At 47.9% G+C, this 13,083-nt stretch overlaps 1 long non-coding RNA gene across 1 annotated transcript in view; it reads right to left on the bottom strand.

The window, feature by feature from the left end:
- The window catches only part of LOC308193492, a 34,744-nt gene that overhangs the window by 4,836 nt on the left and 16,825 nt on the right, over window positions 1-13,083 (bottom strand). The window contains exon 1 of the long non-coding RNA XR_013949687.1: window positions 1-13,083. This exon is cut by the window's right edge and continues 16,825 nt beyond it. This is a non-coding gene — a long non-coding RNA (uncharacterized lncRNA).

Genomic DNA, 13,083 nt, shown 5'->3' on the forward strand with positions numbered 1-13,083 from the left:
CACGACTGAATCTTTTATTTGACAATTTCTTCTCTTTTTGAACTTCCCATCATCCCCTCTTGGGAACTTGCATAGCAGTTTTCGTTCAGACAGCTAAGTGAGAAGCAATAAGCTGAAAGAAAATAATTTGTTTCAAGCTTCATTCCAAAGGAAAACTTCAGAGATTTTCAACTAAATAGAGCTTAAAAAAATTCCAATTAAAAAAATGTTGTTCTGACAGGAGTCCTCAAGCAGTATCTTCAATAACTCGGATTTATATGACCAGAAGTTTTGAGAGAATTGCCAGAAGGGAGAGCATTTTGAAAGAAAAATTCAAGATGTTTAGTCCTGAAACAATCTACACAGAACATTTAAATTTTCCATTTTGTCTTCCAGCCAAGAACAATTCACCAAAGTTATCTCAAGTTTTTATGCACCTCCAGTTTTCTGGAACTTTGCTTTTCAGCGAATACCGTACTTGAAAAAGTTCCACGATGTTCTCCAGTCCCACTTCTTGTTCCCGTATGTGGCCAGTGCTGGAGCTCCCAGTGCGAAAGCAGCCTTGAGTGCTTCTGCATGACATTACCAAGCACCACATGTAGCCACCCCAGGTTGTTCTCTGGAGGTTAATGAGAGCTGCTGTGTAAACATCACCACATACTGCTTCATACGTGCCCATGCACACAGGTGGGGTTGTTCCTGCCATGTAAATACGGACCAATATCAAGTGCTTTTGGAAATCCCACACATGTACTCATCTACAATTCAGGCGCTGGTGATTTAAGCCTGGCTGGATCGAACATGTGCCTGGACGCAAAGAGCCACTGCTGTGCGGTCCTGCCCTCGCCTCACTGCGCTCAGTCACTACCACCTCTCAAAAGCAGCCTAATTCAGAGTTTTTCCACTTTTTGTGATCCCTAGGAACTTACCAGCAGACATCTAGATCTGTAAGAACTACGTATACAGATTTCCGTATAGGATACGACCTTTCTGAAAAGGACATGCTTAGGGTCCCTTGCTAGTTGGCCACAGACACCCCCGGGATCTGTAGCTCTCAGCCTGAAGACCAGTGACTTACAAGTTTTCTCTTAGATCCTATTAGAGCTTCTTAATTAAAAGTCCTCTTCAGGGACCTGAATTGACTTGGAAACCATGGTGATCACTTAGGTCAATCATGCAGAGAGATGATTGCATTTGGGAGCATGAGGTGGGAGATGGGAAAGTGTGCGTGTGGAAGAGCATTAAGAAAAATTAAAAACAGAAAACCCAAGCACCTGTAAAAGCAAGGAGCATACATGGTTTACAAAAGAGCAGATAGAGGATTCATCTTACAGGGCTCACCATTCACTATGGAATTAGGGACTAAAAGCTCTTTTACACAGTTGAAAAATGTCTTCAACGTATACCTCTTTGAACAGTTGAGCAACTGATTTGACAGTGGCTCCACTTTCTCAAATCCGTGTATGAATATTTTCACTCATGTTGATAACTATGCCAGGAAAACCAAAATGCTAACTAAGCAGCCATGCGTCCAGTCATCCCACATGAAAGAAAAGCACTGTTGCCAACTTACAATGAAAACAGAAATATTCATTAACATACAGTGGGTTCTGCAACTTCACTATGCAAAAACTAAAATACAAAGAGTTGCTCAGTATCTGGCAAGCATTTTTGCCCAAGCCTTGAATTCTGCTGTTATAGTTAGGGAGTATAGTTAGGATAATGCTGGTAAGATACACAGTTATGTTTTAGCTTCAACTTACAAAGCACTGTGCTCTAACTCCAGGACAATGACCTCTGTTTCAAAATCAGAGCTGATCTGGTTTCACTAGAAGAGCAATTCTAAAATTTGGGTTTTGTTGTTTTTTTTCTTTCTTACAGAAAGGATGACATGCCACTAATCTACTTTAGTATCATCTTCTTCTCCCATTCCTCTTATAGAAAAAAAAATGTAAGTAGGTACAATGTATGTTCTTGTAAGCCTCCACCAGGAATAAATAACCTTGCTTCATTTGTCTCTGCAAATTACAGCTTTTGGATCAGGAGCCTTTACAGACTCTACACTTCAGTTGTTCAGCCCATATGTGAAACACTTTATATTGCTCTTGAGAAATCTCATGATCCCGATATGCAGCGTTAACCTGTTGTAACCTCCAGCAATAAATAAGAGCACTCACATAATTCACAGGAGGCTGAAGTCTGTTGATCCACGGCCTCGCCAAATTAGCAGTTTCTTAGAAGCTGCTTTCTTGCAGCAAGTGAAATGCAGTGCACAGAGATTTGGGGGATTCAGACTGTCCTTTCTTCATCACCTTGATTCCTCCCCTGCCCCTTCCAGACCTTCTGCTTACTTCACTGCCAGTGTCCATGATGCCCCCTGTACCCAATGCTCCTTTCCCCTGCCAGCAAGTACACCACACCGAATTCACAACATCTAGATGTAAAGGATAGAGGATAAAGCAGCAGATGATGCTGATGTGCAGATGCAGCGAATACTGGGTTTTCCCTACTTACTCCACAGCTAACTAGTTGCAAAGCTCAGTGATGCTGACAGCTAGAGCAGGATTCAGGACCAACGCCACCCAGGTGCCAGCCTTTTCAGGCAGCTCAGGGCTTTGGATCCATAAGGAGGCTGGAGTTTCAGCCAGGTTAATATTGCGCGTTGGTTCATTTCAGGATGACACAGCTCGTACGATTGGTTTAATTATTCCAAGGAGCCTTCTGCTGAAGTTTTCCCCTCGAGGCCAAAGTTTCATGCCATTTGTACCAATATCACCTGGAATGTATCAGTGGGAATCAATAACCTTCGCTCTCTACTAACGTGCTCTGCAGGGTTATAATTACAGCTATATAAGATAGAAGGGTGATACAGCATCCAATCGGAAACAACAATGTTGTTTTGCCAACAAAAGTAGAATCAACTCTGTGCCACAGAAGCAACATCAGACCCCACAGATCCCATATGCAATGGCTTCAGGAAACATTAATTGCAACGGCTTCAGGGAACATCAATCTGTTCTAGTCCCTGTCAGGATCGCCGTCTACTTTCATTTCCATTAGCATGGCCCTGAAATAAATCTGCAAATGTAACACCTATTATTGAGCCTGTTTTTTTCCCCATTGCTTTTGTTTTGCGGTGCCCATGCAAGGCAGCCAGAAGCATGCTGCCAAGTGGGTCACCAGCCCCGACAGGCACCTGCAGCCCCTTCTCCCCACTTTCTGGGGCCAACAAAACCCCATTTCTGCAACAAAACCCAGTTTCTGCTCCCACCGAACAGGACAGCCATCATCGCCTTACTGCTGAATGAGTCAGAAGTCAGGTCACCAACATCGCTTGAAATCGCCAGCTGCACAGCCGTTCTCACAAAAATCCCACATAAAGCTTCAGAGATGCTTTGCCACCAAAAATACCTACCTTTTGAGGTCCAACCACGCACAGAGCTTCCTGCAGAAGTGCGTTTCCATGCGGGTTACTCGGCCCTGAGTGTGCTATTCCTGATGCATCCTGTTTTTGACTACTTGCAAAATAACTCGAGTTGCCATATTCCTGCTAGCAGCCTTCCTGACAGAGCCATGTGCATGTTGAACATTGTTTTTCTAACCAAAGCAGGCCTTTTGCCATAGAAGTTATTCTGCTATTTTCCCCATCTCATTTTGCTGCTAGAGAAATATTTTCCACAGCAAAACATTAGCCACTGAGCCCTGCAGGCAAATCCTGATGCGGATTATTCAGTGAAGCTTTCCACTTGTGATCAACATTTACCCGTGGAAACCAAAGCCCTTTATTTCATTTTTTATCTTTTCCTCCTCAAAACGAATTTAGCCCTGCATCATTTGGTTCTGGTTTCAGAAGTCTTTGCACACAGGAGATAGGGGAAAGCAAACAAGAACTCACTTCTTGCTTTCTATATAATTAGCGTGTTCAGAGGAAACCTTCATGTTGTAACATTAATTTTCAAATCTGGAGCATGTTTTTAGATAACAGAGCGACATTACCTCAAAACAAAGCAACAGCATTAATACACATGGTACCAGGAAATCTACAAAGGTTAAGTGATTTTCTGCCGAGTAATTCATTCTGCTAATGAGTTTGCTGCAGACAATGCTCTCTGTGTGCAGTTATTGCATATGTATCTTTAATTTGTGTGCTTGTATAATTCATGGTGGTGCAAAATACATTTCTATGTAAAGTGTCCTAATAGATGAAGTGAGGCTATAATATCCTTCCAGAGCTTGTTCATTACAAGCTGCACTGGCACGGAGTCCAGAGGGAGAGGAAGCCATTAAACATTAAGCAAAACAATTGCTGTCATCCTCCAGAGGGACCAGCTTTGTAAATGCTTATGTTAACACTGTACAAAAGATTTGAGTATTAAGGTAAAATTAGAATGATAAAGGGAGGCAAGCACCCCTTCCTCGGTTTCGTGAGATCTGGCTGGATAGTGATCGATACCTAGATTTTTGTCCTAAAAGAACAGAGCTCATCCTTTCCCAGCTGCAGGCTGAGCACCCCTGAGAACCAATTGTCACTGGCAAGCAGAAAAGACAAAACAAAACAAAAAAAGGTTTCCACTGTTTTCTATCCACAAAGCTGAAACACTCCCCTGTGTGTGTTTTCAATTTAACTAAAATAGATCACTGTGTGTAAACAGCCACTCTATCTGCATCATTCATATTTGATGCACTAGTCAGTACAAGAGATACTTTTATCCATCCCATAAGTGATGAGAAACTAGACACTTCAGCGTCCTGTGCTCCTCTCGGTTAACATGAGTGGCAGCAGCTGCTATTCTAGGCTCCCTAACACGCAGTGTTTGATATAGGGACAGGAAAATTGGGCATGTATTTAGTGGTGTTGGGTACAGCAAAAGTAACTTCCATGATCAAAGCCTTCCTGGAGAACACACAGGAAAGCTCTTGCAGCCCAAGCATTTATGTTCTTGGGCGTTAGAGGCCATATGATAATTGTATTCTTATCAGGTTAAAAAGTAACTTAGAGAAGAGGCAGGGCACGATCGAGGTGCCTTCATGGGCATCTTGATATAGGCAGCAAAGTGCAAAGGTAGGACTGAACCCTGTGACCAAAGGCTGTAAAACACTCGCTAAGTAGATGGGCCCGCGCTTCAAATTAGGTTTTGCATATATAAACTCTCATGCCCATAAGTATGTGAGCAGACATTTAAACCTATGGGGAGCCAAGCAGATAGCGCTACTTCCTGCTGCCTGCAGCGAGCTGTTGTGGGGACAAACACGGCATCCAAGGGACAGCACGAGAAGGAAGGAGCCCTGCCCTCCCCAGGCAGATCCATGATCGAAGGGCTCCTGGCGTGGCTCAGATGCCGGCTCTGCTGGTGGCGGTAGTGAAACACAAGAAATTCCCTTTAAACGTAAAACCAAACTTCTTTCAGAGAGGGTGGTCGGGCACTGGAACGGGTTTCCCCAGGAGGCTGGGGGGGTGGGGGGTGGGTACATGCTTGGAAACAGCCAAAACCCCACGGGACCATGCCCGGAGCACCCTGCCCGCGCTGGCCCTGTTGGAAGGGCTGGAGCAGGGTGGCTCAGGAGGCCGCGGGGCTATGGCCTCATGAAGGGAAACGCGGCTGCTCCCTCTGGGGCCGCACCAGCGAGGGCAGCTGCGGCCCAGTTTTGAAGCCTCTGCTCTGAGGCGAGAGCTGATGGAAAGAAAGCTGCAGCTTCTCTCTTCTCCTCTGGGGTTTGTGCAGAGGTCATTTTAATATTAAGCCAACGCTCCAAGAAGCGCCAGACAAACAGTGCCTGTTTTTCCAAATAAAGAGTTAGTAGCTACGCGGATATAAAACTTTCTCCTCTCAGTTTAGCCGGGCCGGTCCCTCCTAACTCCCGGGGGAGCACAGTCACTTCTCGGGCATGCTTTCCTCCGGGCCGCCACGCATTGGGAAGAGGAGGCAGCGTGTGCTGGCCCCGCGGCCTGCAGTGCGGGGCCCCCATGAGCGGGGCCTGAGGGGTCGGGGCGCGGGGCACTGCCCACACAGCCCCCGGCCCCGTGGGGACAGGACTGGGCCCGCCGTCAGGCTCCGTGGCGGGCGTCGTAACCTGCTGGAGTGAAGGCGGGCAGGTCGCTGCTCTCCGTTACTAAGAATACAGTCGCTGGAAACATTACCCCCCGAATCGCTTCAGCGCGCATCACGCTGCCGCATATACTTTATGACTCTATTTGCTTCCTATGTGTCAAGTCAGCTCAAAGCCAGCGCTGCTGCCAAGCTCACGCAGCTAGTAGCTTCGGCCTCGCACACGGCGGAGAAACTGGGAGAGGAGAAGACCAGACAGTTTTCTGCGAGGCTGCTGCAGAAAGCAGCAGTGCGGCTCGCCCCCTGCCCAGCAGCATCGCGTGGCAGCCCCAAAGACAGACTGTAAGGTGGAGAAAACTGCTCAGGTCTGCACGAGTGAAAACTGGGTGACCTAAAGCTACGGGGCAGGTGGGGAATACAGAAGCAGGTTTGGTTTTAGATGAAATCTGCCCAAGTTGTAGATATGATCTGTGAGATTTGAGCAACACAGAACCGCCATGGGAGGGTTCCCCTTGGCTTACCGAGGGCGTCAGTGACTGATGGTCACGAGGCACGGGGGTGACAGACATGAGGTGACCTCCTGAGGTGGCCTCTAGCTGCAGGGGCCGCTTGGATTGCACACACAGAATCAGAAAGAGGGGTAGCAAGTGATCCCTGCCTGTCATCTCCCTGTGCAAGACTCTGCCGTGAGCAGTCCTAGGCGGGCACTGTCCTTTCTGTACCTTATTCCCTGAGGCGGGGAGTGGGGCTGGTTGCTCCCCCGACCTGCCTATTCTGCAGCGCACTGCAGCTGGCTGGATGCAGGAGAGGGATATCCTGCAGATTCTTACAATTTGATGGTGTTCCCAGGCCAACAAATATTAAAATTCATTTTGGGTGCTCCAGACAAAAGCAGGACCTTGCTACGCACCCCTCCTCTGAGTGCCCAGAGCCCTAAAAATTGAGCATTCAGGGATTTGTATGTATTCCTTATCTGAAACTATCGCCTAGCAACAGACTTTAACCAAGGACATGTTTGTGAAACTGCCAGGAACATCCGTATCTGCTAAAGTGCAAAGCAATAAACACACCTCTCCAAATCACCTCTGCTAGGATCACATATGTAGCAGATGATCCGACTGAACAGAAGGTTATCAGCGGTATATGCTCTTGGCGTTTTAGCAATGCTAATAAAAGCGATCTCAACCTGGGTGAATCAAACCCTTTTCACTGCAGAAAAGGTATCTTTGCATGCCAAGCAGGCTGCCGACGGACGAGCACCCAGCAGGGCTCAGCACGATGCGGTGCTGCGACTGCTCCTCCCAGGTGGAGCGCAGCGGGCCCTGGGTGTTCCCTCACACACCGCTGGGCGTGCTCAGGCTGAGGAAGAGCCCTGTGTCGGACTAAAAGCCCACATTATCTTAAACAGGACTTCAGATATCATCGCAGGATCTACCAACCCAGCTGCTCTATCAAGCAGTTAATAGGGCAAAGCTTAGCACCATTATTGTACCTGAACCCAATTGCATCTGATGGTCCAAGGTTATACCTCTCAATTGTGCTGCATGGGAATTTTTCCCTTCCAGCTACCGGGCTGTAATTTCCCACTATCGATCAGCCACAATGTAAATGTAACACACATCTGTATGATAACTGGGTCTGGAAAGACCGGTGAGCACTTGGGCCCTTCTCACCTCATCACACCCTTGATCCCCATGGCTGGCAGCAGTGCTTACCCAGGGCTGCCCTGCAGAGCACTCACAGGAGCTAAGGGGCCCTGTCCTTTGCATGGCTTCTTTCACAAGACAAGAAGAAATCCACCTTATCATTGCCCGTGGCTGCACTTGGCGCTGCATGGTGCATGCCCCATCCCCTCTGCATCATCATTATGGCTGCATGTGCATGTTTCAGAAGCAGAGAGGAAATTTCCAGGATGCTGAAGCAGGTTGTTGGGCACTGAGCTCTCCCCCTGGTTTCACAGGGATTGCTGGGCTATGTTTTACAGTGTTGTGAGTGCATACATTGTAACTCTGAGGGCATGAGGAGGCAGCAGGCAACCCCACAAGACCCTTGCTATTGTCACCACATGCCTGCAGCACCATCATTAAAGCAAAGGCAAGGCACACTGGCGCTCCTGCTGCAGTGCAGCGTGTTGCTTGGGGTCCAGGGTACCTCCAGAGATGCAATAAAACCTGCTCAGATCTACAGCAAAGGATGAAAATCCCTTCAAACTGGAGCAAACGTGATGCACTGTGCAGTAACGAGCAGAGAACGCATTAAAGCAGTCACCCATGGGCAGCCCTGTTGTAAACGGTAGCATCTCAGAGCCAACTTAAAACTGAGCAGCACACAAGACCTGCAGCAGCTTTAGGACATCCAAGTTTAAAATGACCCACTTGAGACCCTTGGGAAGCTGTGGGCATGTAGAACAGAAACTGCAGTAGGGTCTAAGCTGTTTTAAGACAGGCTCGCACTAATGGCTGCATTGGCAAGAAACATCCTAGAAAACCAGATTCAGCTGAGTTTCCAAAAAGCAGATATTTCCTGGTGTGCTGCTCAGTCTGGGCAGGCCGTGTAGCTCCCTGCTTAGGGCAGAGGGGAAGAAGGAGTGATGGTCTTGCACCAGCAGGAGCAAGCTGCTTTTGTTGGTGCTCAACAAGCCCAAGGAGCACAGGGGAATAAAATCCTTTCTGCAACTCTGACGACAAGAGGAAACAGCCCTCGCATCATCCTCGTGCAGATAAGTACTTGAAAGTAACTATAAAGAAAACTCAGCCCTGCGTCCCCTGCTGCCCTAAAGGCAGAGACACGTCGGTACAGCGGGAGCCTCGTTCACACGGCAGCACAAGGAGGTCGAAGGCACCAAGTTCACAAGCACCGGGATCTATTGATTTTTATGGAGCAATACTACTTTATATAGATACCTGTTTATTTTAAAGCCATCAAAGGAGGCATTTTCACTACGAGGTGGGGATATCAGTATCACAGAGCGTGAGATTTGTTTACAAAGGGGAGATGAGGGCAGGGCTGAGCCACCTCACCCAGTCAAAGGGAAGCCCCAGGGTTACACCAGCAGAAGCATAACTGGTTGCAAAATTACCCCATGGATCGAGTTGTTGCCTTGAGTTATTGGTCAGTCCTTTCCTTCCGTTTGGGAAGAAGGGGACAACGTAACCCTTTCTCAGAGCACCTCATTAACTTAGGCACTACAGATCCATTCACCACAAAGGTGATGTGAGAGCAAAGGCACAAGTGTGAAATCTGGCACAAGTCAAGAGCTGTCTTCGGTGGACAGTAACTGAAGGGTTCGTGCTAAGGCACAAGCACATAAGCTGCAGCCTGCTCCACAGCAGGGCAAGTGGGGTGGTGGGAGGGCTGCAGGCTCAGGATCTTACCTGGGACCTTTCCTAGAAAATAAAATTATGCCCGAGGACCCTTGGCAGGAAGGAGAGCAGCTTAGCAGGCTGTCAGACAGCCCAACAAGCTGCAGGCAGGGAGATTACGCTTGGGGCTCCTCTCCACTCTGTGGAGGGAACACCTCTGACCGCAGTGAAGCCACACGTAGCTAACACTGCTGTGAGCAAGCAAAGGATGAGGTTGGCTGCAGCATTCCGAGGGAATTCCTTTCCTCGACCAACATCTCCAAATGCCTCCTGAATGCTCTCCCAGGTCCTTCAGGTGCTGGAGGGACATGGACAGACATGGTCTCCTGGCAGACCTGTCCTACCAGCAACTCAGTTGGCAAATCTGACATAGTACAGTAAAGGAAGACAAAAAAACCTTTGTGCATCCGAAAACTAAGGAGTTACGTATACTTTGTCTGTCCAGAAAGACACATAGCTATAAACAGACTCTTCTGCATATGCCTTGTCCCACTACGTCTTGTTGGTGGAGCACAAAGCCAAGGGCTCACAGGACAGATGCGAAGACCACCAAAGTTCTCCCCTACCTTAGGGTGCGAGTTTCACCCAGCCCCCACAGGAACAGCGACCTTTAGAACTATTCAAGCTTCAAGAAAGTCCAAAGTCTCCTCCAGGACTGGGTTCTCTCCTGGCTAGGCACCGTAAAACTGCAGGGGGCTTTTTCCCGTTGTTTGTGGTCTTTGTAGGAGATGCCTGGACTCGTTAACAGAGAATGGGAGTGCTGTTTGTCCATGGATAAGCAACAGGGCTCAGCACAGAGCGGGGGCTAAATAACGAGTTGTGTTTCCTTAATATCTGCGCAGAACTGCAGGAAGCCAGGAAGCATGCAAACCCCAACAGCAAGGCTCTTCCCTCAGCCCTTCAGCAACATCGTGCTGCAGAAACTGCAAGCAGGGCACAGGCAAAGTTGGTTGACACACAAATAGACCACACTATTTCCAATATCTAAAAGGGTTCCCAATGTGCTTAAGTGCAGTAAACCACTCCTCACATGCTTAGCTGGTTACTGATTACCAGAGCCGATAACACCGCTACAGGTAACTCACAGGCTGAGAAGATGCTCGTCCCCCGGAGAGGAACATTTACCAGTCCCACCTGACACGGGGCACCAGTCTGCTCTGTGCTGACCCAGCTCCGTGGTGATAGTCCCAAGTAGGAAATACCAGAAGATATTACTGCTTTCTGCTTTGATGTGCCTCAGTCAAAGGGAGATTTATCAAGCGTGGTCAGGGCGGCTTTCCCGCCCCTGCATTTCTCCATTTGCCTTTACAGCCCCACCCGTCCTCTCCACCCTCTTTCTGCCCCATCTTTCCACAACACAAAGACACAACAGCATCAGCTTTCTCTTGGGCGTGCCGGGGAAAACCGCCTGCTATCCTGGCTGGGTGGAAATCACCAAGAGGAGCTTCTTGGGGGAAAAGGAGCTGGGAAACCTCTGAGGGGATGATGCGAATTGGGACAGCTCTTTCTGAGGGGACACCACAGCCTCCAAATTCCTTTTCTTCCAGCTTTTCCCTTCTCACAACTGTAAGGAAATGGTACCACTGAAGAGTTACGCAAAGCAGCAGCCAAGACAAGAAGGAATCTCCCCTCTCTCTCAGCACCTGGACCCCTCAGTAGCGCAGTGCATTGTCCTGGGCACGCGCATCACTGCAGCCGGGCAGCAGACACCACAGCCACACACAGGACACCAAAGCCACCGTACAGATTCCAGTGTTAAATAAAGAACAGGATTCTTACTGCCTTGCAGAAGTAGTTCGGTGTTTCCTGAGTGAGTCTCAAACACAAAAGTTAGTGGAAAGCTTTTCTTGCTTGAGGAGCACCGGGAGCTTTATGAATAAAACACCTCCAGGAAGGGCTTTGCAGACGATGAACCACATTCTGTCCTACCAGTCCTCCTCCACCAAAGCAAACTTTTCCAAGACTTTGCTCAGAGAAGACCAAAATTAAAACAAGCACATTGCTGCCCTTGATCTTACTAAAAAGTTTCAGGTCTCTACAAACAGCCTCAGCAAGCTTTACATTTCCTGACGTATTTCTCCCAGAAACGTGGTGCCACCAAACATGTCCCGTGTATGACGCTTATTTTCCTACCACACCTCCACCTGTGAGGGGCCAGACCTGCACACAGTGCCGAGCACCCAGACTCCTTTCCTCTCACTTCTCTCTCCGTCCTTCTCCTTTCTCTACTCCTGACTCCACCACCAGCAGCAGGAAGCAGCACAAGACACCCCAAACCAGACCCGACATGCCAAAGCCACAGACCAGCAACACTTTGGTAGACTTCAAATTCCTTTGAGTTTAAAGAAACTCCCTTAACACCTTCACTTCCAGAGGTATGGTAGAAATTACATGAACGTAACACTCTTAAATTTCAGCAAAAGCAACAGTGATGAAATTAATACACTCTAAGCTTATATATTTCATTTTAGGGAGCTTTTTACACAATTTCCTTTGAATATGTCGCACTTTGTTTGTAGTATTGAGGCCCAGTTATTTATTTCACTCTTCAGAGCAGAAACATAAAACTCTGGAAACACAGCATGCTGATACCATTTCATGAACAATTCATTATGTATTTTTAAGACTGCTTCAAGAAAATGACTACAAACAGACAAGCAAACCACAACAACAAGTAAACTGCATCCTTATGAAGCGTTCAGTCTTAAGGGTCTCAGGAAAGAGGGTCCTCACACCATGCAAGGCTGGCCTCTAATTGAGACCAACTGCATGAGTGTGAAAGCATTTGTGAAACTTTAAAGCCAGAACATGGAAATAAAGGCCATTCCTCATTTAAAATGGCTGAACTGGTTTTCCTCAAACCCACATGCATGAAGCTGTTTTCAAAAGGAAACCATCTGGAAGAGCGCAGCTCAGTGCATGAAGTTTCAGAAAGTTATAAGCAACTGTAAGTGCCAGGGATGGAGCAAACATAAAATGAAAAACACTTCAGCAACCTTAACCACTCCCACCAGAGCCCAACTCCAAAGATATTTAACTCATGCACAGCCCTCAGAGCACAAGTATTCCCACTGAAGTCAATACTTTAAATTATTCACTGACCTAAGTACAATCCTGAACTGGGGCCAGAAAACAAAACTGCCAGAGTTTGGGCCTTCTTTCATTGCTATCAATGAGGACATTCCCTTACTCCTAGAGCCTTCTTTTCTGGTTAGCATTTACCTAATCGTGGTTTCTCCTGTTCCAGTCCTGTTCCCCACATCCCTCCAGCTCATCGTGTCACACGGAGCAAACACTGCAGAGGTCTGGCCAGGGCTGTCCCCTCCGGCTAGCCCCCAAAACCAGCTGCCGACCCCTACCCACATGGGATAGCACCCACCCAGCCACATGGACCCTCCAATGCTGCTGGGTAGGACAGACAGGGAGGAGGTAAACGGCAAGTCCCGCAGGGTGAGGGAGGGGATGTTGCCTTCCCCTCGTATTCCTTGCAATCATTTGTATGTTGAAGGAGGTGCTGTGCTCAAGACCCAAGATAGCAGCAGTTCGTGGGTGCTTTGGAAACCACCCTGTGGGCATATAGCTTCCAGGCCCTGGTGTTTCCTGCACAAATGGAAAACAAGAAATACCAGGGAAAGGAGGGAGGAGCAAACAGAAAACTCCCAGATTAGGGCCCAGAACAGGGCTTCCTTTACAAA

The sequence above is a fragment of the Anser brachyrhynchus genome, assembly GCF_964034855.1.
Source record: "Anser brachyrhynchus genome assembly, chromosome: 3".
NCBI lineage: Eukaryota > Metazoa > Chordata > Aves > Anseriformes > Anatidae > Anser > Anser brachyrhynchus.